The following is a 27,099-nucleotide window of genomic DNA, read 5'->3' on the forward strand; positions in this document are numbered from 1 at the left end:
ATATCAATATTCAAAGTAATTGAACATAAACAATGAAACCTGTAAAATATTTCTAAATTCGATGGCTCAGTTAGTTTCATGAAAATGTTGTCATCATCATCATCATCATTGTTTAACGTCTGTGTTCCATGCTAGCATGGGTTGGATGGTTCGACCGGGGCCTGGGAAGCCAGGAGGCTGCACCAGGCTCCAGTCTGATCTGGCAGTGTTTCTACAGCTGGATGCCCTTCCTAACGCCAGCCTCTCCGTGACCGTAATGGGTGCTGGCATTGGCCATGTTCAGATGGTGTATTTTACATGCCACCGGCACAGGTATCACAACTACTATTTCCATTTGATTTTTTGATGTTGATGTACTTGACTCAATAGGTCTCCTCAGGCACAGTGTGTGTATATATATATATATATCATCGTCGTCATCATCATCATTTTACGTCCGCTTTCCATGCTAGCATGGGTTGGATGATTTGACAGAGGTCTGGCGAACCAGATGGCTGCGCCAGGCTCCAATCAGATCTGGAGAGCTTCCACAGCCGGATGCTTTTCCTAACGCCAAGCACTCTGAGAGTGTAGTGGGTGCTTTTACGTGCCACCTGCACGAGAGCCAGTCTGGCAGTACTGGCTACGGCCATGCTCGAAATGGTGTTTCATTACATGCTACCAGCACAGGGGTCAGTCCAGCGGCACTGGCAATAACCTCGCTCGAATGTTTTGTTCACGTGCCGGTAAGGCAACGCTGGTAACGATCACGCTCAAATGGTGCTTTTTATGTACCCACCGGCACAGAAGGCAGACAGCTGCTCTGGCAGTGATCCCGCTCAGATGGAGCTATTAGCACTCCACTGGCACAGGTGCCAGTCATCGAATTTGGTTCAATTTCGATTTCACTTGCCCCAACAGGTCTTTGCAAGCAGAGTTTAGTGTCCAATGAAGAGAGGTTGGCATGGGAGCCAGTCGTCGAATTTGGTTTGATATCGAATTCAATATCGAGTTCACTTGCCTCAACAGGTCTTCGCAAGCAGAGTTTTATGTCCAAAGAAGGAAAGGTATGCATAAGTGGGCTGGCTACAACCCTGGTAAAAGCCATGGGCTATGGTCTCACTTATCCTGCCAGGTCTTCTCACGCACAGCATATTTCCAAAGGTCTCAGTCACTAGTCATTGCCTCGGTGGGGCCTAATGTTCGAAAGTCGTGCTCATGGTAAGTTTACCAAGGGCCACTATTTGGAACTGCTCGAAAAGAAGATCCATAAAAATTACAAGATCACCGGTATGAATACTCTCAGGCAGGCTAACCTTGAAGCTAAAGGAATTATGGAATCGTATGGATTACAGATGAAGACAGAACCGTTGAACCCCAGGCAACCTCGGTTTATTTTAAAAGACCACAAACAGAACTTTTATACTAACCCATCATTACGGCTTATATGTCCTTCCAGCTCAGACATCGGTACACTTAGTAAATACATATTAGATAAGTATATCCCTACATTAATCAATAAATTAAAACTTTGCTTATGGTCTAATTCTTTTCAAGTTGTACATTCGTTTACTTCTATTACTAATAAGGTTAACACTAAATTTATTTAGTGTGATATATCTAGCTTCTATTCATCAATCAACCCTATTATACTCAATAAGGCACCCTGGCATGCACACAACAAAGCAGGTCCCTCTGGAGAAGAAATTAATGTGGTACTGGCTGCTAGAAATTCATTCATCAAGTTTGATAACAAGTTGTGGGTCTGGAAGGATACTCCCAATGCGTTCGATGTACTAATGGGAAGTACAGATTCCGTTCAAATTTCTGATTTGGTCGGAATATATATACTTTATGAAATGGCCGACCAGTTCCCGGACATCTGTGGAGGTCTATATCGTGATGATTGTCTGCTTTACCTCCAAAACATTTCAAATCAAAAAATACAGGTTAAGAATAGATTAGTTAGGTTTTTTCGTAGAATGGGCTTTCACATCGTTTTTGACGATGAGTTAACTAAAGCTAACTTCTTAGATATTATTCTTAATTTACAAAATAACTCGTACTTCCCATACCACAAACCTTCCATAAATCTCAAATATATTAGTCCTTACAGTAATCACGCTAGGGCAATTACTAAGAATTTAGTTAAAAACATATCACTTAGATTATATAAATTATCTGCCAATGTTGACATTTTTAATGGCAAGGCAGAATTTTATAACTCTGCCTTGGTTAAAGCTGGCTATAAAGAGAAAGTGACATACATTGATTCTGCTCAATCTCGTCCTTCATCTACTGTTCAAGACAAAAAATCTAGTTGTAACAATAAGAGTGATTTTAATTCTAATAAACAACACAAAACATAATAAAATTCCTTTACGGAGTAAGAGAGGCAAGCGTTATTTAAGCTCATTTTTTCACTCTAGAGGTATTTCACCTTCCTATAAAGATAATACCACTTACAATTTGAATGTTACTAGGAAAACTATCTGGTTTGTAATTCCGTTTGGAAAACAAATTAAATCAAATTTTCCTTTGTGATTCCGTGAAGTGGTTGGTAAGAACTTTCCCAAAAATTCTAGATATTATTCAATTATTAACTCTCATATAGTTAGAGTTGCCTTCTCCAACACAAAGAATCTTTCACAAATTATATCTTCTCACAATACTAATCTGCTTAATAAAAGTTCATTTTCTGGGAGTTCCAATATTAATCTTGTTAATTCCAACCCCTCACATAATAATAATAATAATAATAATAATAATAATAATAATGATGATAGTAATAGTGCTGATAATCTATCTATCTATCTACACACACACACACACACACACACACACACACAGAGTTCAGCCAACACAAACCTCACCTTGGCTCTTTAGATGTTAACCAAATATGAAAGTATTATTTGACAGGCAAGAATTCTGGCGTTGAAGACAGCCAGCCAGCCAGCCAACCACCCAGCCAGCCAACTAGACAGACAGACACTACTGTGATGGGGATAATGATAAAAAACAAAAATAACAATAAGATACTGCTGTGACTACACATAAAACAATATCATTGATGATGATGATGGTGATGGTGATGATAATGATGATAGTAATAGTGGCGATAATGATGGTGATGATGATAACAATAATAAGCCGACTACGGCTGCTATAATGGTACGATTATAATTGTAATGGCAATGATGGCCGTCTCCCCACGAGCCAATCAAAGCTCAAAAATGATAACATTATCGTAGCACCAAAATGTTTTTGGAAACTAAAAGGAAAACTAAATCAGTATACCAAATCACTTGTCCTACGGTTAATCTGGAAGCGCATCCCCCAGGGAAGAGCCAGCCTGGGATCGAAAAGTCATCAACTGACACAAACTCTTCTCCAAATATGGACATGGATGGTCACTTGAACGGGAAATTCCCCAACTCGAGCCCTCCAAGTTCACCACCACAACCACCACAGAAAGAAAAATGTAAGCGGAACAAATAGACCCGAGAAGAGTATAAAGAAGTAATATACGCTTATTACTATGCATTAGGTAGGCCATCTCAAGAGAGACACACTGCAAACTCTTACAGTATATGGAGAACACGGAATCAAGACAGTCGGCCCTATTTGGCAAATGTGAGGAGGGATATCCTTAGAAATAACAGACTCACAGACAGTGAAATAAGCGCGATCAAGCACGCAATGGAAAATGACATAAATATAAGACACAAAGGAAATGAAGAATCAGATGAACAGTATAGCCCGCCACGAGGCTTAATTGAAAGACTGCCATCTGACCAAAGTACGCAAAGGCCTGAAGATACAAGAAATTCTATTGAACCTGTTAAAGATAGCCAGGAAAATGATAAAACAACAGTAACTGAAGATCTCGCATTTGCTGAAGAACACAGAGAGTCTATGGCAGAAATGAGGCAGAAAATCCTGAATATGCTTGAAGTTGTAAGACATACAAGTATGAATGATAGAGAACCACTTCATAAACTCTCAAATACAAACCAAAATAAAAAACAAATCCAAATTGGCAACTATGTAACAAATGAAATAATACAAGAATTAAAACCTGATTTTACTGAGTTAAATGAAATTATTTACGCTTCTGCTAGGGCAATTGAAACCAGCTGTATGCCCCCGAAAAACAAAGAAAACCAAACATGGGAAGAAATCAAACCTAGAGAAGTAAAATTGAAAAAGAGATTGAATTTATGAGAAGGGAAATATCAATATTAAATGAACTAATATGTGGAAATGATGTAAAATCCAGAACAGGAAGAAAGATGAAGAGAAAATTTGGATCCTCACCAAGAGAACTGATATCAATAAAAGAAACGCTGAAACAAAAAGTCCAAGCAAAAGCCCAAAGAATACGAAGATTTGAGAAGAGAAACAAGTTTTACAAGCAAAATAAGCTGTTCACATCCAATGCCAAAAAATTCTACAGAGAAATAGGGAAGGAGAAAGTAACTGTTAAAGACCCCCCTCCCATGGAAGAAGTTCAAAACTTTTGGAAAAGGATTTGGAGTGACAAGAAGACGTACAACACAAATGCAGACTGGATTATACAAACTGAAGGATCCTACCAAAATTTACAACAACAAGCATGGCAAGACATCACAATAGCAGACCTAAGAAAGGCACTCATGAAGGCCCATAATTGGAAATCCCCTGGTAAAGATAGGGTGCCGAATTTCTGGCTCGCATCGCTCCCATGCGCACACGGTAAGCTAGTTCAGCTGCTCAATGGAATTATGAGAGACCCAAAGAAAACACCTGAATGGGTAGCAAGTGGTATTACTTACCTGCTCCCAAAGAATAACAAAACCAACCTTCCAAAAAACTATCGGCCTATAACCTGTCTATCCACCACATATAAAATCCTAACATCTATCCTGGCGGAGAAAACATATGCATTCATGGAGAAGAACGATATTTTCCCCATTGAACAAAAAGGGTGCCACCAAGGCTCATACGGATGCAAAGATCAACTACTAATTAATCGTATGATCCTTGAGAACTGTCACAACAAGCGCAGAAATCTCAGCTCCGCATGGATTGACTACAAAAAGGCCTTCAACAGTATACCGCATCCATGGATCTTGAGATCGCTGGACATCTTCAAAATTTCCCCTGTGATTTCAAGCACAATACGTCGTTGTGGAATACGAATCTCCAATTATACCACTCTAATGGAGTACTTGCCTCAGAAAATATAAACATCAACTGTGGAATTTTTCAAGGTGACTCACTTTCACCTTTAATATTCTGCATAGCCCTAGTACCGCTTACAAGTGAATTAAATAGAACAGGGTATGGGTATAAAATTGCCAATAAAAAAATAAGCCATCTATTTTATATGGGTAACTTAAAACTCTATGGTAAAGACGATAATGAACTTGAAGGCCTATTGCGCACTGTGAAAGCATTCAGCAATGACATCGGGATGGAGTTTGGGCTTGAGAAGTGTGCCAAGGCCACTTTCCAGAAAGGGAAAGTGAAGACCACAAATTCAGTCGTGTTAGATGTTGACACAGTCATAAGAGAGCTTGAGCAAGAACAAACGTACAAATATTTAGGGATAAATGAAGGCTCTGGTATTTAGCATGCAAGCATGAAAGAGAAGATCAGGAAGGAATGTTATAGGAGAGTTCGTGCAGTCCTGAAATCTGAACTAAATGCACGTAACAAGGTGTTAGCTATAAATTCCTTAGCAGTTCCAGTTGTTACTTATAGCTACAATGTGTTGAACTGGAATATGAGTGAAGTAAAGAATATAGATAGAAAAATACGCAAGCTACTGAGTTGTAATAGGATGCACCACCCAAAGGCAGACGTAGATTGCCTTTACCTTCCCAGAACCCAAGGAGGTCGAGGCCTGATCCAATTTGAACTAGCTTACAAAACAACCACAATTGGACTGGCCAAATATCCTGAAATAACGAATGACTGGATGCTAAAGCTCGTGGAAAATCACGAGAGACGAAAGAAGCTTCATTCTATCATAAAGGAAAGCAAAAAATTTGCTATTGATCTCGTGCAGGATACCCAAACTGAACAACCCGAGGGAAGTACAGCAACTATTGTTGCAAAGAAGGTGAAAATAATGGCAACGAAAAAAGCGCACGAGCAATTGGCTGATAGGTGGGAGGAGAAACCTCTGCACGGCAAATATGTGGCCTGCAACAAACAAGCTGATGTTGACCAGAAGCAAACCCTTCAGTGGCTACGGAGCTCAGGGCTAAAAGCAGAGAGCGAAGGTTTCATCCTGGCTGCTCAAGATCAAAGCCTATTAACCCGGAACTACCAGGCCAATGTGATGAAAAATGGAGCAGACCCAAAATGTCGATTCTGCAACGACATGATTGAAACAGTGGACCACCTAATCTCTGGATGTAAAGTCTTAGCACCAGTGGAGTATAAATTAAGACATGACAGAATTGGCCAATATCTACACTGGCTAATAAGTCGGCATTACAATATCAAAACTGCCGACAAGTGGTATAATCACCCTGAAGCTGTAACTGAAGGAGAAAATGTAACGATTCTGTGGGACTTTCCAGTACATACAGACCAAACCATCAAAGCCAATAAACCAGATTTTGGTGTGAAAGACCAAAACAATAAAGTTTGCTTATTGATCGACATGAGCATCCCCTGTGATCATAATATCTCGGCGAAAGAGTTTGACAAGCTCAGAAAATATAAAGACCTGCTCATTGAAATTGAGAAAATGTGGCATCTCAAGACGGTTACAATACCAGTGATCGTAGGAGCACTAGGAATGATCAAGAAGGGAACCGAAAATTATATGAGAATGATCTCTGGCTTACGATCCCTGCAAGAAGTGCAAAAGATTGTCTTAACTGGTACATCACACGTATTGAGAGGAGCATTGTCGATGTGAGAACTATTACTACCCATGTATTTTAATTTAACTTAAAAAAAAAATGAACGAACTATTGAGTTTAGTTTAATGGCCTACCAATGTATACTATGAGTTTCTTTGCCCTAGGAGTCGGGAAGACACCCGGCAAGAGATGGAAGCAAATTTGAAAGAAGAAGAAGAAAAAAAAAAATAATAATAATAATAACAGTATTATTTATAATAATAATAATAATAATATTAATAGTATTAACAATAATAATAATAATAATAATGATAGCAATAAAAACATGGTTTTGGTCTCTGAGGACAACCCTAACAGAATTAAATTTGTCTAATAATTCTCAGATCAAGAATTCTATATACCAGTGTAAAATGTCTACTTCTACATAGGCGCATCCTCTTCCCAGTTATCTAAGAGAATTTCCAATCATTATTCATCATTTAGGGATTGCAGTAAATGCCATAGCACAGGGCTAAGTAAATTAGTTTGGCATCTGAAAAGACAACAATAAAGATTTTAAGTTAGATTAGTTCATCCTGTCCATATCTTTTCCTTACAATAAGGGCAAGGGATTTTGTAACATTTGCAACTCTGAACTCTTCTATATTCTCTTCTCTAAGAATCACCTTATTAACACACTTATAGAGTGATCTTACAAATGTAAACACTGGCAGAAACATACCTTTAGCTCATATAATTGATTTTGCCAGTCTTTATAGTTTGAACAGTTAGTTTAACTTGCACCTTACTTCAATAGAGAAATCTACTTCTAAGACTTTGAACATTTTTTTTCAACTAACGTATCCCTCTTTATTTGTTCTCTCCTTATTATTTCTTTAACTCTTCTCTTTCTAGTATCTGCCTTTGACGTCAAATCTACTAAAGTTTTTTTAAAATAACATCTACGTTCAACTCCATTTATTTACTTATACTACACAAATTACTGCACATTAACCCGGAGCTTTATCACTCGTAAACATCACCAAGAGCCCACCCCCAGTTGTAACTGTTGATACCCTGAAGCTTGTCCTCTTGACCAGGCATATATTATAAACTCCATTGTATATGAGGCAACACTTCAAGATAACCTAACTGGAAAGAAGAATTATGTCAAGTCATGCGAAGGCGATTTCAAAAAACTTAATCTAAACCACTTATCTTCTTTGTAGCACTTCAACAAAAGTAGTGCCGCTAAGTTGGCTAGCCATATATGGGGTTTCAAGACCAACTCCACATCACATGCAACCAAGTGGAGTATCATGGAGCAATCCAACCCTTATGTTAATGGATCTAAGAAATGCAACTTATGCATTGCAAAAAGACTGCACAGTCTTTTTAGATCCAAGAATTACACTACACTTCTTAATTCCGTGTCTGAAATTTTTAGCTGGTGCAAACACATGGGCCAGTTTCTTCTGTTGAACTGGAGGACACCATCTGTTCTGGATTAAGTAGCAGTCTTGCAGGCTTTAGCCACCTTTCTGTTACATTATTCTGCACCAGCTACATTAATTATGGTTACTGCAGTCAAAGAGGATGCAGATCTTGGTGTTTTTTTTCTTGTTCCACCTTTTGCATCAATCTTCTCATTTTTTCTTCTTGTTTTTTCTCATTTTCTCACAGTCCAGCGTCTGAATTTTTTATGAACAGAACCCGAAAAAGTGCCTGGAGATACATGATGTGGCTTATAAATCTGAAAATTTGAAGTATCATAAACCATAGAACTATTAGTATCTCCTTTGTAATTGTGTATTAAATTGACAGAGAGAGAGAGAGAGAGAGAAAGAGAGAGAGAGAGAAAGAGAGAGGAAAATAGAAATTAAATAAACCCAGACAAATTCCATTATATTAGTGTCCACTATTCCATGCTAACATGGGTCAGATGGACATGGATTTTTTATGGCCAGTTACCCTTCCTATTACCAACTTTCATCAGGTAATATTTCCCCATGAACAGACATGTTTCATGGAAGATTGAAAAAGAAGGACACTACTTGCATGACAAATTTATTTATTTACACTTACCATTGCAAAGTCAAGGCCAGGAGACAGTAACACTTGTCTGCATACACACACGCACACGCATGCACACAAAGCAAGCTTTTTGAATTTCCATCTACCAAATCCACTCACAAGACTTTAGTCAGTTCAGGGCTGTGATAGAAAATACTTACCCATATATAAACGGGTCAGCCGAAAAATATACTCTCATGGAATGTAACTAGATGAGGTTTACTTGCAGTCTACAAATTCCTTACACCAGTGTTATAGTGCTTGGATCCCACTGGTGAAGAAGCTTTCATCCTGTTGGTCAAAAGATTCATCAACAGCAGATATGACATCATCATTATTGTGATACTGGTTCACAGCCAAGTATTTTTTCATGTTGGGGAACAGATGACAGTTATATGGGGCCAAATCAGGACAACAGGGACAATAATCAACCAGTTCAAAAGCACAGTCACAGCAGTCATTGAAATAAAGGACTTGTGTGCTGGAGAACTGTCCTGATAAAACAAGGCAGCTTTTATCTGTTTTCTTGGTCTTGATAGCCTTTTGAAACTGTTAATACATTGATGGGGTGGCTCATTTGACCTTAGTTTTTTGAGATGCCTTCTGCATTTCTAAAAACTAAGGTCATCATCTTCTCTGTAGATGAAATAATGCTGGCCTTCTTTGGGGCAGGGGAAGTAGGGTGTTTTCACTGCAGATTGTCTATTTGTTTCTAACTCAAAGTGATGAAGTCAACACTCATCACAAGTTAGGAAATGTTCAAGGATACTAGCTGGATTTACCTCAAAACAGTGTCAGATTTTCCTCTGATGTAATCAGCCTGGTGCGCTTTTGATCTGATGTCAGATGTGGCACCCACCTAGCATGCTCACTTATCAATTTTCATGAAAATCGGGCAAAAATGCAAAAGCAGCAGGAATAATAATATTGTTATGGGAATTTCCATTCAAATGCCCGGCTGAGCTCACAAAAGTTGATGCCAACTGAGCGTTATCAAGTTTTTGAAAAATTCTGGCCTTATTTGAACTTCAAGGCATGTGATCTAACTATGTGGCAAAAATCACTAAAATTGGTTGGGCAGTGTGGGAGGAGTTAGAGTAACCACAAATGCACACACAGACACCATTACACATTTGATAAATAAATAAGTCAACATTCTAATATTCTAAAGCTGATAAACCAACTAATGTGTTTCTCCATTTTCTTATTTGTAATATAAATTAATGGTAATATATTTCTTTACCTGCACCTATTTAATACAATAAGTGAGTTTATTGCATTGCAATTAAAAACACTTGTATATTAATAATTTGGGTATTATACCAACAGTGTATTGGATAAGTATTATCCCTTAGTGGGTTGGATCCACAACCCCTAACTTACTTGGTGTTATATATATGTGTGTGTGTGGCTGTGTGGCAAGAAGCTTGCTTTCCAAGCACATGGTTCTGGGTTCAGTCCCATGGGCAAGTGTCTTCTACTAGAGCTTTGGACCAACCAAAGCCTTGTGAGTGGATCTGGTAGATGGAAACTTAGAGAAGTTCAGCATGTGTGTGTCTTTGTGACTGTGTTTGTCCCCACACTGTCGCTTGACAACCAATGTTGGTGTGATTACATCTCTGTAACTTGGTGGTTTGACAAAAAAGAGAATTAGTACTAGGCTTACAAAGTCCTTGGGGCAATTTCTTCAGCTAAAACTTTTTAAGGCAGTGCTCCAGCATATCCTCAGTCAAATGACTGAAACAAAAGAGTACAAGATATATATACACATACATGCACACATTATATAAATGCGAGTGTATATAGTTATGTATCTGTTTAGCCTCAAATACTCAGAAATGGTGCATTTTTGAGAAAAACTAATCTGGTTTTGGAAATCTGCATCCCAAACAAAAAGTCATCTGTAAATAATAAGAAAAAATGCAATTTTGCTGAGAAATAACTCAACTTTCAATCAACAACTTTCCCAGTCTGCATCAATTACCAACAATCTTTCATTATTTACCATACTCTTTGAGATTCACTCTTTTTGTATATGTAATAACTCTCATTCCTACCTTTCATTTTGTTTAAAATCTAATTCTCCTAATGTTTACTTTCATTTTATGAAAGCTATTATGCAAAGTCCTGTTTTCTAATTGGGTAAAATTGATCTAACTTCTGTAACATTTTTTGTAAAAGCTTTCTGGAATAAATGAACCAGTAACTCAAGTTTAGCGTGAAAAAGTACTTCAATATATCAAACTGGAAAATTTTTACTTAATTTAAAATTTCAAACTCTGTGACAGCAACAGATAAGATCTCTCTCCTTCTATTTTTTCATTTTCTGTCTCTATAAAAATATATTGCTCATGCTGAGTGTGTGTGTTTGTCAGTGTATGTGTATGTATGTGTGTAAGGAATTTCATCAGGGCGAGAGAGTAATTTTAAAAATGGTATGTAAAAGATAATTTATTTTAATAGCTTACTTTTCTGTTAGTAAATATTTTTTTCTTACACACACACAGACTGCGGTTAAAGATTTAAATAATTTTGTTGTTGTTGCTTTCACTCTGTAAAAACATTGTACAAGCTGAGTGTGTGTGTATGCATTTGTGTAAGGAATTCCATTAGGGCGACAAAGTTATTTTAAGAATTGTTTGTAAAAGTTAATTTATTTTTAATAGCATACTTCTCTGTTAGTAGATGTTTTTCAGCATTCTTTCATTACTACCAGCATTTACATCAATTAAGCACATGGTATTGTTATAGTACTATTCGTTAATTTCTGTACAAAATTTTTATTTCTTTACTCATCTTTGTTTTGAAGTAAGAGGAGAAATTGACAGAGACGAGAAAGTGAACATGTATGTACGTTTATATGAAATGGACACATGTGTGTGTGTGTCTGAGAGAGAGAGGTGTATTGTCATATATGTATTTTTTTGCATATATAAGTAGCATACACTCGCTCTCTCTCTCTCACACACACACACTTGCACGCACACATACAAAAATGATGTATGCATATGTATTTATGTATGTACGTGTCTATGAAACATAATGTGTGTGTGTGTGAGAGAGAGTGAGTGCCACTTATACATGCAAAAAATACATACATGACAAAACATATCTCTCTCTCTCTCACACACTCACATGTTCATTTCATACACACACACATACATCCATTTCATATACACATACATACATTTTCACTTTCTCGTCTCTTTTAATTTCTGCTCTTGTAAAGAATGTCATTTCGGCAATGAAAGAATGCCGTTTTTTCTTATACATGCACACACACATTCACTTGATGTGAGGAAGGGTTAAAGATTTAAATAAATTTTGTTGTTGCTTTCAGTCTCTATAGAAGTATATTCTTTACACTGATTGTGTGTATGCATGTGATTTAAAAAAGGGATGTAAAAGATGATTATTTTAATTGCATACTTTTCTGCTAGTTAATGTTTTTCTCTCTCGTGCGTGCAGGTTCACTTGACACTGGGTGGAGTTAAAGATCTAAATGATAAATTTTTTTGTTGTCGCTTAAATCCCAGTAATTGATCACTGCATCATATCATAAAATGTATTTATGAAGGAGAAAACTGGTGAAGGTAAAGTGTATACACCCCACCCACTTCCATTTTTTTGTCTTTTCAAAAATTTCTTCGGATTCCTGTTTTTGATATAGGAGATTATGATTTTGCCAAAAAAGCATGTTTTCAAAAATAGAGATTATGAAGCTGGAGAAAAATTTTGGTTAATGTTTACATCTTGACCTGGAAATGAAAATCCAAAAAAATATTGGAATGGGTGTAAAACAATGTGTAGGAAACAAATATGAAAAAAAATGTGCACAAAGCAATGGGAGGGTGGGGAGAGGAGTTTGGAAAATTCACAAGATCCGAGCTTTTCCCTCATAACTTTTAGGAAAATGGGTTTTTTTCAATGAAATTTTATATAAATACCTTTCAAACGGCATACATTATGATTATAAAGAAATTTGTGGGGAAAATCTTTACCAAGAGGGTGGGGAGAGGACTTTGGAAAATTTATAAAATCTGAGTTTTTCCCTCATAACTTTTAGGAAATTGGGGCTTTTTCAATGAAATTTTATATGAATACCTTTCAAACAGCATACATTATGATTATAAAGTAATTTGTGGGGAAAATCTTTTCCAAAGGGTGAGGGAGAGGGCTTTGGAAAATTCACAAGATCCAAGCTTTTCCTTCATAACTGTATATGTGTGTGTGTGAGGTCATGTCTGTGGGGGCCATTATGAACACTAGTGGTCCCAAAACAGTGCCTTGCGGAACACAGGTCACTATTTGCATGTCATTGGAGGTAGTCCCATTGGCTACTACCACCTGACTTCTATCCTTCGGAAAGTCATGAACCCATTCTCCCAATTTTCCAACTATGCTGAGATCATGCAATTTGTAACATATCATTCCATGATCAACTTTATCAAAGGCCTTTGCAAAGTTGGGATATATCACTTCCACATTTGAGTGGTTGAGCATATTTTACCCTCCTTCAGTTTTCTTGGAAGTTTGCCAGTTGCAAGGAAGCTTTGAAAGAGGAACTGCAATGGTCTCGCTAGGACTTGCTTACATACTTTTAGAAGAATTGCTGGGAATCCATCAGGGCCAGTAGCTGAGTTTGGGTTCATTTCATTTATAGCCATGAAAAGCGTTGCAGCAAAATTTGTGATCCCGTTATATTGATGTAATCGATCATCATTGCCTCTGTTTTTATATCTACAATGGTAAAGAAGTCAGTTGGATTGCTGACTTGAAAGTGCCCTAGGGGTGGAGTGAAAATACTTTTGAATTGCTCATTTAGTATTTCACTTATCCTCATTAGATTTCCTGTACAATTTTTGAAAAAAGTTCATCTTAAGTTTATAATCGAAGATCAGGTTTTTAAATTCCAAAATAAAATCTTGAATTTAGACTTCAACCATGATTGTTGATCCCTTAAGTACTGTGTCTGTATGCATGTATGTGTAGGGATAGAGTGGGGGTGGGTTGAACACACTGGAAAAACATTTATGAAAATGTACACATTGTGTTAAAATAAGTTATCTTTACATACCATGTTTGCAATTCTCTATATAATTGTTAGCAAAGTATATATAAAATGAAATTAAATGTAGGTTTAGTCACAGATTGATCAAGGTGGTAAAGTTTTAACATTTTTGTGACAACATATTTTCTCCATACATTCTGATGAAAACTTGAAAGAAAGAGATAATGTCACTCTCTCTCCTTGGAAGAGAAATTAATTTTGATCTTCCATGAGCACAAATTTTGCTGCAACGCTTTTCATTTGCAATTCCTCACTCAAAATTCATTGGCAGGAGATCCAGGACATGCCAGCCATATCAGCAAGTCTGTCAATTGTTTGGCTGACAGTCCTCCAAGATCACATCATGAATTTTCGTGATATTTTCATTTGTTTAGAAGGTTGACAGTTGCCCTGAACAAGGTTTATCTTCATGCAACAAGTGGAAAGAATCCGACTTATGTGGGTGTACTATTCTGATAGTCCTTGGCAGATTTTCAGAATAGCATGTGTATATATATATATATGCATTCACACACACACACACACACACACATATATTGTGTGTGTGTGTGTGTACACATATTTATGTAGGGCTGCAGCTGAATAATTTTTTTTTATATATGGCACAAAAGATTGTACAGCAACTGACCTGGTTTTATCAATTTGAAAGTCTGCACAATGCCCACCAACATAAAACCACAGCCAATAGATCCACAGTGGTCATACTGGCATTGGTATAGTTGTCACATTGATACATTTAGAGGGCTGTTATCACTCAGTAACAGAACTAAAATACCCTTCCTGAGAGACCTTGTGGTATGTAATCAAGCCTTATATATGCGTAGCATTCACTGAAAGGCACAGACATCACAAATGCAGAAATGCACATACCATAGTATGTTATATTGCTAGCTGACAGAAAAGATGGGAATCATGGTGGAGTTGCAATGTGCATCCATGAAGACCTTATGCCCCAGGTTCTTTTGTCATAATCAAACTTGGTGTGTGACACACTAATTGTACATAAAAGACAACTTGATATTGTTATATGTACTACTTATTACCCACCAGATTCTCCAAATTACACTGGCCTATTTGAAGAATGTCTTTCAAAAATAGAAATCCTATCAGTGTATTTCTCATGGGAGACTTCAACTTGCCCAACCTTACCAACAAGTTATATATAGAACAAGTAATACTCCAACCAACCAGAGCAAACCATATACTTCATCTCTGCTTCACAAACAATATGGATTTCATCCATGATATGAAAGTGACACTGTAGTTAGTCTTGGATCACAATATAATAGAGCTAACCATGTATGTACCAAAGGAATCTGCAGATGTGTTGCCTATGAGAAGCACCTGGAATTTATCCAATCTGAACTTCCATAAAGCAGACTTGAAATCAATTGAGAAAGGGATTATCAAACAGGATTGTTTCAATGTCTCTCTGCACCTGATATCAACATGAAATTCAAAGAATTCATGCCTGTAATGCAAGCCATATGCTTCAAGTTAGTCCCAGAGAGAAAGACCACCATACATACAAACAAAATTCCCAGGGTGAGGAAAGTTTTTATGAGATGGTGTACAAAGATTGCAAAGCGCCTAAACAGAACTTAATGGCAGTGAAAAATCCTGCCTGCAAACAACACTGCTAGAGATTGAGAATAATCTGAAATAATGCTCCCATGAAAAGGACAGAATAAACAAAGAAGCCTGGGTTATAGAAAATATAAAATCAAATCTGAAAGCCTTCTTTAAGTATGCCAAAAAAACTCTCCATGTGTTGCAGGCTAGGACCACTCCTTCAATTAGATGGTTCCCTCACGGGAAGAAGATGTAATATTGGCCATAGATGACAGAGATGCTAACTCAGCTGCTGATCCTGATGGATTCCCAGCAATCCTTCTCAAATCATGGAAATGAGCCCTTGCAAAACCACTGCAGCTTCTTTTTCAGAGCTTCCCTGCAAGTGTTAAGCTCCCAGGCTTACTACTTTGATAAAGTCGACCGTGGTATATGTCACAAGCTGTGTAATCTTGGCATAGTTGGAAAACTTGGAGAGTAGCTAAATGTCTTTCTAAAAAGATAGAAATCAGGTAGTAATAGTAGTAGCCAATAGGGATACTTCCAAGGAAATGCAAATAATGAGTGGTGTCCCACTGGGCATTGTCTTGGGGCCACTTGCTACTCATAGTGGACCTCAGCTGCTCAGATAGCCACACTTGCTAGTTATGCAGATGATACAAAAGTCTCTCAGAGGAAACAGAACCCTGGAGATGTTGTGCACCTACAACAAAGGTTGGATGCAATATACAAGTGAGCTGAAGACAAATGCAGTTTAATGCTGAAAAATTCCAAGCACTGTGCTACCAACAAATGAAGCTGAATAAAATGAAGACAAGCTACACTGGCCCAAGAGGGATTGCAATCCCTGAATCAAAGTCAGTGCACAATATGTGCATTGACATGAGTAATGCATCTTTCCAGGTGCATATTACTAAGTTGGCAATAGAATGCAGGCAACTAGCTAGATGGATCTTTTGAACTTTTAGAATGAGAGAACAGAAAACAATGATGGTCCTCTAGAGGACATTTATCCTCAGCCATTTAGATTACTGTTCCCAACTATGGTCACCACACTGTAAAATTAATGATGGGACCTGAAGCAATCCAGTGAAGCTATGCAAAGAAGATCGTCTCAATGTTAGCTGATGGGAGAGCTGACAAAACACTCCACTCCCTTTGATGAAGGCAGGAAAGATATGTAGCACTAGAACTGCTCATACAAAACTCTGGCATTGAAAGTTACACGAACAGCAGAATGGGGTGCGATTTCATTGTGCCAAAGATCCCAACATTGCCTTTAGGATACAGGACCAGATACTGCATCTGCTTGGGTTTCAGGGGCCTACAACTCTTCAATATCCTCCCAAGAAGCCTGAGAGACTTGCATGGGGTGGATGTAAATGTCATCAAAACAGAACTAGATTTCCTGTCAAGGGCAGTAACGTCAATCTTCCTCATTCACCAAATGCCATATATCAAAGTAGGTTTCAAATACTGAAAGTGTAGCAAAGCTAATGGTGGTGCCCCAGCATGGCAGCAGCTCTCAAGTTCTTGAGCTGAGACTAATAAAAAAATGTGAGGATCCTACTGATGTTCCCAGAGTGGTGCCACCTCATGTCTTTCTATAGGGTCTTAGAATTAATGCTGCTGAATGCATTGAGGTGCTAGAGACAATTGTTGTGTTGTACATGGATGAAGTGTGCAGTAGAAGGCCATATATGTTTCAGCAAGACTGAACACCTTCTCAACGTCTTCCATGCTGGCATGGGTTGGAGGGCTTTACAGGAACTGGTGAAACCAGGGCCTGCACCAGGTTCCATAGTCTGTTTTGGCTTGGTTTCTACAGCTAGATGCCCTTCTTAATCCCAGCTATTTTATGGTGTGTACTGGGTGCTTTTTATGTTGCACCATCACTAGTGCTTTTTATGTGGCACCAACATACACCCAATGCTTTTTACATGCACCTTAGTGTTAGGATCTCAGTTCTGTTGTGGTAGGTGGGTCTTCTTGAGTACAGCAATGCATCACATATCTTGGTTATCTGTCATCTCCTTTGTAAGGCTCATCTTTTTGAGATCGGCCATTTGCTAATTTATTTATATATTTATTATATGAGGTTGATACACACACAACTATATATATGAAATTAAGTATTAAACACTTTTGTTTTCAAGATATCTTTTACATAACATATATAAATGTTATGTGAATGAGAATATATATATATATATATATATATATATATATATATATCCATGCCGGTGGCACGTAAAAAGCACCAACCGATCGTGGCCATTGCCAGCCTTGCCTGGCACCTGTGCTGGTGGCACGTAAAAAGCACCCACTACACTCATGGAGTGGTTGGCGTTGCGAAGGCCATCCAGCTGCAGAAACACTGCCAGATCAGACTGGAGCCTGGTGCAGCCTTCTGGCTTCCCAGACCCCTGTCAAACCATCAAACGCATGCTAGCATGGAAAACAGATGTTAAACGATGATGATGATGATATACATACACACACATTCATTTTATTCTTTCATTTTAGTCCATTTTTCTATGCTTGCCTTTTCTGATACAAGCTCTTATTTCCTTTTCCAAGTAAAGGATAACATATTTTACTGATTTCATCAATCTATAAAAAAATATAAACAAACATATGCGTGTGCACAAACATTCACACACACATGCATACACACATATGTATTGTGGTAATAATTACATGGTTGACTTGTGGTCAGCAAGGTTCCTGACCAAAACAACTAATGATAGATACCATCCCCATGTTTTTAGAGGAGTAAAGCCTTATTTATGGCTAATTGTTTCTAGCCTTCTGTATTCAGCAATCTCACCAGTTCAAAACCCAGAATTACTACAATTTACTCTTCTATTGGACAAAGCACTATGCCCAGAATGTTTTGATGTTGACCAAGCCTTACCTACTTCTGGAGAATGGTGGAAACATAGGTATTTTACATTCACTAACTATCTAGAATCACTCAATGTGGTGGAAGAAGATAAGTTCCAGCTGCTCATCAGTCACATCAGCCCTGACATGTTCAAGTATATTGTGAACTGTGGCACATATGACAGAGCTCTTGATGTTCTCATCTCACCGTATGTGAAACCGAAGAATGTGGTGTATGTGCATCAACTGTTGTACACTTGCAAGCAGGGATACAGCCAAAATTTGGACCAGCACCTTCAGAAACTCAAATTATTGGTGAAAGATTGCAGTTACAAAGCTGTTTTGGCTGCTGAACATCTCAATGAAGCTATAAGAGATGCCTTCATCAGTGGTATGTATTCCAGTAACGTATGCCAATGTTTATTGAGACCTCAGTTGGGCTTTCATCCAAGTACAGATGCTGGAGATGGCAGAAGCTCAATCCATAAGTTGTACATGTTCAGTTGTTCCTTGTAATGAATCCTGTGCTATGCGACTTACATGTCCTCCTAGCCCAAAACATGAAACTGTACATAATACCAATTTAGTGTTCACCACTTTTTTTCTGTGGTTATGACAAACACACATTCCAAGTGCCCAGCTTGGGAAGTGACATGTAAAACCTGTTACAAAGTCAGTAATTTCCAGCAGGTATGTCAATCATCTCATACAAACAAACACTTCGTTTCATACACAAATCCTACATGGCCTGTCATATTCTCGGGAGCTCTTCTGGTATCATTGTCTTCTGCCATTGTTAAAGGGTACGTAAATAGTGTAAAACTCAACACTCTGGTTGATAGTGGAAGCTCTGATAGTTACATATCATCTCATATTGTACACTCAAATGGTTGGTGTAACCATCCATCAAACGCTCCTTTTCTCAAAGGAGTGTTTGATGGAAAATTAAACAGAAAATTTTGGAATATCTCAACTCTAAATCTATAAACAAGAGTAAAACAGATAATGTGTATCGTGAAATTAACTAATGATAATCTTCCCAAACTAGGTTTCGATTCTTTATCATCACCTAGTTTTAATATTAATCTCATTGTAATACCTTATTCTGAAAGGAAGGCTAATAGGAATTCTTTTGACCATGAGTACCAAATGCAAGTGAATAAATGCTTGTGTAATTGTAAAAATAAAATTGTTCACCCTTTAGAAAATATTAATTTCAATGATATTTTCTGTATCTATATATGTTACAGTTGTTGGCTTTATAAGGTGAATTCTGGCTGTGTATTCTCCTTACATTTACCAATGTCTGATTGTTGAATATAATTAACCAAATTCATTTAAAACTGAATGCTTTATTGATATCTGCTTGAATTTTTAAAATCCATTTTTGTCTTCTAATTATATATATATAGTGATGCTATATAAGTTGCCAACTTAAAAGGGAAGAATGCTACTGCTATTTAGCCCCAGGAAACATCGTTTCCAGATGGCTATGTGATACAAGTGGAGAAAGTTGGTATAGAATGATTTTAAAAGGAATCTTGAGCAGGTGTAAAGTCTGATGGCCATTTCAAGAAAATATAGGTTTGTATGGGCAAGTTAATTCCAACCATAACAATCATCTATATTTCTCTCATCAGATTTAATCTAAAGGATTTATAAAAGAGTTATTTAAATCTTAAAGTTTTAAGCAACGTGAGAAATTTAAGAATTTAAAAAAATCAAATGCTATGTTGGAACATACTGTTTTAGCAGATGATATAAGAGCTAAAATTACATATTTAAATAAATTATGAAGCTATTAGATAATAGTGTTTTAAGAAGAATCCAAATACATAAAGGGTAACTCGGTTAAAATCATATAAACTAATTATTTTTGGAAAAAAGTTTAATGTTGATAAATATTTATGTCTACAAAGAATAATGACATCTGAGATCTTGTTATGTAAAATTTTGTTTTGTCAGCACAGATTATACAGATCACTTCTTTTGTGCATAATTTACTGTTTCTGCTGTGTATACTGTATGGTGTGGTTTCTGTTATAATAGACCAATCTAGACTGAATTCTTTATTGTGTGCCCTATATCTTGTCTTAAAATCAGTTGTATTTCCTATGAATATCTTTTTTGATTCACTAAGGGTTGAGATCTCAGCTTTATATATAGCATTTCTCCTTAAACAGAATCCCTTTAAGGGACATAATTCCTGGTTACGGCAATTACATGTTTTATTTCTATGCTTTGCCTTTAAATTTTTAATATCAAGGTTCTTATTGTTCTTCATATTAAGGTCAGCTATATTGTCATCTCTATCAATACTATTATTTCTAAGTTTAAATCCATTGTTGGCTACAATTATTGATCTAAGGTTGGTCATAGTTGAGTACAATAATTTAAGGCAGGACCTATTAAAGATGGAATGATATTTATGGCCTAATGGGAAATCCCTGTCAATAATCCTAAAAAAATAATTTAGGGAGGTTTCTGACTTGGAGGGAAAAGGAGGGGTGAACCTGATAATTTCTTGTTTCCTCACCAAGTTGTTTCTACTCTGCCCAGTATAGTTATTATAATTAAATAAATTATAGTATCTTCTATTATGGTGTTGGTTCTTATGCTTGGTTGGGTGGGGGTTCATGGGAGGTGTGTTGATGTTTACTTTCACAATATTTGGAAAATGTTTATCTAATTTATTTTTAAATATTACATTCTTAATATATCTCCCTACTGAATCCATTGTCCTTCAATGCTGTAGGTACAAAGTTATAAAAAAATATTTTTGTTTGCAGATAAGTTAGAGATTCTTATCAACACACCTTTGACTATCCCATTAATAACACTTTGGGGATGATTTGATAAGGTGTGGATATACTTAATGGTTTTATTAGGCTTATGGTAAAGGTAAAATAAGCCATTATCTAAATTTAATGTTACATCCAAAATGTTAACACATTTAGTGACATTTTCAAATATAATATCTAAGTTATATAACTTTAAAAATTTTATCAATTTTTAACCTGTCAGTTGCTTGTGCAGAGGAGCTGGAAATAGTGAATAATGCATCATCTCTATAAAAACCTTAGGGAATTCTTCCTTAATTTTTGAAATTAAGACTAGGCCAACAATATCAGTGATCTGGGCAGAGTCTGAGTTTTCCATTATAACATCAAAATCATCTTGAAGGTTACATTGGGTCCATGTTCTATTTCTGAAAGGTATCTGCTATGAATTAAATTTGATAACTTTACTTTGCTTTTGCTTTATTTTGGTGTTTAGTTAAATCAAATTTGTTATGACTAACATTTTTTGTGATATTTTTATGTGAACTGGACAAATTATATAATATTTTTCAGAGTATCAGAGTACCTTTCATATTTTTTGTGCAGTGTCACATTTGGAGCACTGCCATGAGGGATTATGGCCAACAATATAAGCTCAGATTACAGTTTGAGTTTGTATAGTTTCACAATTTCATATTTACAAATGTAGCATTCATTTTCAATTTAAACCAGTGTCTATAGAACAATGTTTTCAGAGAACTTTGCTTCAAAACATGCTGAGTACAAAAAAGCAGACTTGCATGTCATGACCAGAATGCAACGTATTTGTCAAATTTTGTTGTGAACTGTAACCTCTGCTCTTTTCTATTCACATGTATACTTCCAACATACAGGCTTTGTTCTTTATGGAGAGTTTAGGTATTTCATCCTTCACATGTCATGTATGGAACTTATGGAATGGCCCAATAACCTTTGCCAACTACTTGAATATTGCTTTCATATTTAATACTTTAAAATATGGATTGTTTTTAAAAAAACCCTGAAAAACAATGTTTTTTAAATTTTAAAACATTAGTATTATTTATTAAGTTATTTTTATTTAAATATTTTCTTCTTTAACTTCCTTTCCACAGGCTCACCAACTTGGACGGCAGGCTGATGTTTATGTAAAATCTGGTAAATTTGAAGAGGCTTTGCACTGTCATAAACGCGCAGCAGGTAGTTTTAAAATTAATGAATTTCTATTTTATTTTATTAATTTTTTAAAAACTTTTAATAAATGATTCATATTTCAGAGAAAAATACATATTAGGTTAAAGTTCAGAACCTGAGGAAATAGTGATGGTCTGTTCCAGCATTATTTAGTCCATAGTTTGATGAGTTCAGCTGCCATGAGGGGTGTAGAATTCTTTCTTTTGAGCCTTGCCCTACATCTGAGTATAAAAGAGAGAGAGAGTTGGTGTTATTTTGGTAGTGAGATTAAATAAATGGAAGAAATTGAAGTTGAAAGAGTAGTTATGGTAGTTGTGGTGTGGTACAATACTGAGAAGGTAGAGAGAAAGAGAAAACAAGAGAGAAAAAGAAAGAGAAAGCTGAGGTGAGAAGATTAGGAGACTGGGGTATGAAGTGGCCAAAAGGGGAGAAAGGTAAGAATTAGAGAAGGAAAGTAGAAAGAGCCAATTCTTTAAACAAGGCAAAAATAAAATGAGTTCTAGTAAAGATGAGGTGGAGCCTAAGTATCAGGAGTCAAATGCAACCATACAAACACATGTAAAAACTTCCTTTTTCCTAAGTATGTTAATCAAATCAGGTTTTTGAAATTATCTCCCCTACTTACCCAGTTTTTTTGTTTACAGTGCTCAGTACATCTCTAACTGAATTGGCTTAATTCATAGATTGGTTCTTTCAGTTATTTTTCTCTTCACCAAGTTTATTTTATATATCAATATGTATACTTACCTAGCTACTTATCTACATACCTATCTACCCTCCTGCCTGTCTGCCTCTTTTCCTTTTTCCCTTCAAAACTGGAAAATGGAAACCCATAATATATATATATACTTTTCTACTTTTTAATTGGCTGAAAGCTACAACAGTGACTTAATAGGTCAAGTGTTCTGTGCAAGGCTGACTTCAAATTTGAGAGCTTGTTTCCTATATAGTGTGAATTGCGATTTACTATGGAAGGTTTCATTCAGAATTAATATTGGAGAAGTAATTGTGAAAATTGTGTATTTCAAATAATCTGCCAATAAAACAGAGGGTAGGCTTGAGTGAAAATGAAATGAAAATAAAAACAAAAACGCTTTCACACACACACACTCACATACATACATATACACCACAGGACAGTAAAGTTTATCCAAGCATATACTTGCACATATTTATATATTAACATATAAATATTATGTCAGTAGAAATACAATTACATATACATATTTTCCAATGAACAGACACAGTTGGACATGCATCATTATACTAGGTGTTTTATGAAAGTTCTCAGACTTTTTCAGAAGAGACGTTTATTAATTTTAAAGAAATATAAAACTCTAATCTTCAAGTTATGATTCTGATGTCAGTGTACCTGTTGTAGCACACCAGCCACTTTGTAAAGGTACCATGGAAATCCTCCAAAATGAAAGTGACCAATACCCTTGTCACAGCCTCTTTCATCTTCAAACAACTGCCGTTAAGGTTCTCTTTCAGCTTGGAGAACAACCAAAACTCACAAAGAGCAAGGTCTGGAATGTAGTGATGTGAAGGAGAATTTTGATGTCCATCCCTGTCATGTAGTTGGATGCTTGTCACTGAGCACCCTAGGAAAAGACTTAGTACAAATTTTGCCTATATTCAGATCTTCATGAATAATTCTGTGTACAAAAGACCATCATGTGTCCATAAAGATAATTAAGCACACTAACTCCAAACTGTAGACACACAACAGTCTTCATCCAGAAAATTGTGAACATCCTCAACCAGCTCTTTTCTCCTTTTGACACTTCTCATTGTCTTATTGTGTGTGTGTGTCTGTGTTTGCCCACCACCATTACTTGAAAACTGGTGTTGATTTGTTTACTTCCCCATAACTTAACAGTTCACCAAAAGAGACAATAGAAAAATAATAAGTTCTAGGGATGATATATTCGACTAAAATTCCTCAAGGTGGTGCCTCAACATGGCCACAATCTAAACACTGAAATAGATAAAAGATATATACATATCTCTTGGGGAAGAGACTGCTGTTTCCCCAGATTGTTCATACAACCCTGAAACCAGATGTGGTTCTGTGGTCTAAAAAGACCAACAAAATGATCTTGCTTGAGCTTGCAGTCCTGTGAGAAGAAGGGTGTGATCAAACCCATGAATTGAAGCATGCCAAGTATGAGATCCTTCTGCAGGATTTCAGGGAGAAGGGATGGCAGTTATGGCTTTTCCCATTTGCACTTGGCTGTCGGGGTTTCCCTGCATAGTTAGTATGGATAATGTTTGCAACCATTGGAATGAGTGGAAAGAAGTGAAGGGTGGCTGTGTGCAAGATGGGAGAGGCAGCTGAAAAATCCTCTTGTTGGTTATAGAGCAAGAGAGATGAGAAGCAGTGGTTTGGCCACCTCTGCTGACCCATCAGTGGGAGGGTGTTATGATTAAGGGCTAATGATAATTGGATACCGCCTGATTACATCAGTTCCTTCTGTCCCATTCACGTTGGTGAGTGGAAACATGCATCTTCTTCTAGGTGTTATCAACATAAATATATATGTATATTTTGGGAATTTGTTGCAATTGTTTCATATCCCAATGATAATCATATTTGTCACAAAAAAATTGTGTAAAAAAAATTGCCGAAAACAATCGCAGTAATGAAAGCGTAGAAATCCAAAATTTCAGGATTGCAGGTCTGGATTCAGCCCAGAATGTTTTTAATTTACTCACCAAGTTAACCTTTAGATTATAAAAATTGTTATTGTACAAAAAATTATGTTGCAAAAAGTCATGTTAAAAAATCGCCGTAAACAATCACAGTAATGAAAACTTGAGAATTCAAAATTTCAGGATTATGGATCCAAGTTTGGCATGGAATGTTTTTAATTTACTCATGGAGTCAGCCTGATCCCAAAATGGTATGATATGTTGGACTATGGCCTCTAGGAGTAAAGTTGAAAAAGTGTGACACACTGACATTCACATTTATTATATTATATCATATTATACTAAGATGGTGAGCTGGCAGAATCGTTGACATGCCAGGCAAAATACTTGGCGGTATTTTGTCTGCTATTAGGTTTTGAGTTGGAATTCCACTGAGGTTGACTTTACCTTTCATCCATTTGGGGTCAATAAAATTAGCACCAGTTATATACTGGGGTCAATGTAATCGACTTAATCCTTTCCCCCAAAATTCAAGGCTTTTGTGCTTCTAGTAGAAAGGATTTTTTAAAGTTGAAAAAGTGTGATGCACTGACATTCACATTCCTTATATTAGATATCTGTGAGTGTAGTGGGTGCTTTTTACGTGCCACCAGCACAGGTGCCGGGGGAGGCTGGCAGCAGCCACGATCGGTTGGTGCTTTTTGTGTGCATCGGCAAGGAAGCCAGTCAAGGCGTCGCTGGCATCGGCCACGTTCAGATGGTGCTCTTTACGTGCCACCAGCACAGGTATCACAACTGCAATTTCATTTGATTTTTTTTATGTTGATGTACTTGAGTCAATAGGTCTCCTCAAGCACAGCAGTTCACCCTAGGATCCAAGGTAAGCACAACAGGCTGTCCTGCGATCCAAGATACTTTGGATGAGCTGGGGCTTCTCTGTGAAGCTAGTGCAGGAAACAGCCATGAACTCACATTATTTGTCGGATCTTCGCAGTCACAGCATATCTTCAGAGGTCTCAGTCTTTCGTCATTGCCTCTGTGAGGCCCAACGTTCGAAGTCATGCTCGACTACCTCATCCCATGTCTTCCTGGGTCTACCTCTACCCCAGATTCCTTCAACTGTTTGGGAGTGGCACTTCTTCACACATCTCTCCTCATTCATCCATAGTACATGACCATACCAGCGCAAACGTCTCTCTTGCACACCACATCCAATGCTTCTTTCAGCATTTCTCTCAGAGCGATTACACTCCGTCGTGTGTGCACACTGACATTACACATCCAGCAGCTCATGCTAGCTTCATTTCTTTCAAGCCTATGCCTGTCCTCTGCAGTCAATGCCCATGTTTCACTGTCGTGAAGCATAGCAGTTCACACACATGCGTCGTACAATCTACCTTTCACTCTGAGCGAGAGACCCATTGTCACCAGTAAGGGTAGAAGCTTTCTAAACTTTGCCCAGGCTATTCGTATTCTAGTGGTGACACTCTCTGAGCAAACAATACCATGAGCCTCAGATAAAGGTGAACGGACAGATCCTACGAGCGGTGGAAAACTTCACCTACCTGGGCAGCACTCTCTCCTGCAATGCCAACATAGATGCTGAAATCATCAACAGAATCTCCAAGGCAAGCAGCGCGTTTGGGAGACTGCGAAAGAAAGTCTGGGAGCGGAGAGGAATCAGCCTCAACACCAAGCTGAAAGTCTACCGGGCAGTCGTGCTTACCACCCTACTATACGGCTGCGAGACGTGGACTGCTTACCGAAGGCACGAGCGCCAGATAAACCACTTCCACCTCAGGTGTCTTCGGAACCTCCTTCACATCCGCTGGCAGGACAGAGTCCCAGACACGGAAGTTCTGAAGCAGGCAGATCTCCCTAGCACCATCACGATCATGCGCAAGGCCCAGCTGAGATGGGCGGGTCACATCTCCCGCATGTCCGACACTCGCATCCCAAAACAGCTCTTCTACGGTGAACTCAGCCAGGGCAAACGCAAAGTCGGAGGGCAGAAGAAGTGCTTCAAGGACAG

At 37.4% G+C, this 27,099-nt stretch overlaps 1 long non-coding RNA gene across 1 annotated transcript; it reads right to left on the minus strand.

Moving 5' to 3' along the window:
- Positions 1-1,051: 1,051 nt before the first annotated feature.
- On the minus strand, positions 1,052-26,181 carry LOC118762050. The gene is made up of 3 exons (XR_004997839.1): positions 26,137-26,181; positions 10,135-10,140; positions 1,052-1,194 (listed from the first exon to the last, which is right to left on the minus strand). It is a non-coding gene; the product is annotated as an uncharacterized LOC118762050 (long non-coding RNA).
- Between the last annotated feature and the right edge of the window lie 918 nt (positions 26,182-27,099).

Source organism: Octopus sinensis, linkage group LG2 (assembly GCF_006345805.1).
Source record: "Octopus sinensis linkage group LG2, ASM634580v1, whole genome shotgun sequence".
NCBI classification, from domain to species: Eukaryota; Metazoa; Mollusca; class Cephalopoda; order Octopoda; family Octopodidae; genus Octopus; species Octopus sinensis.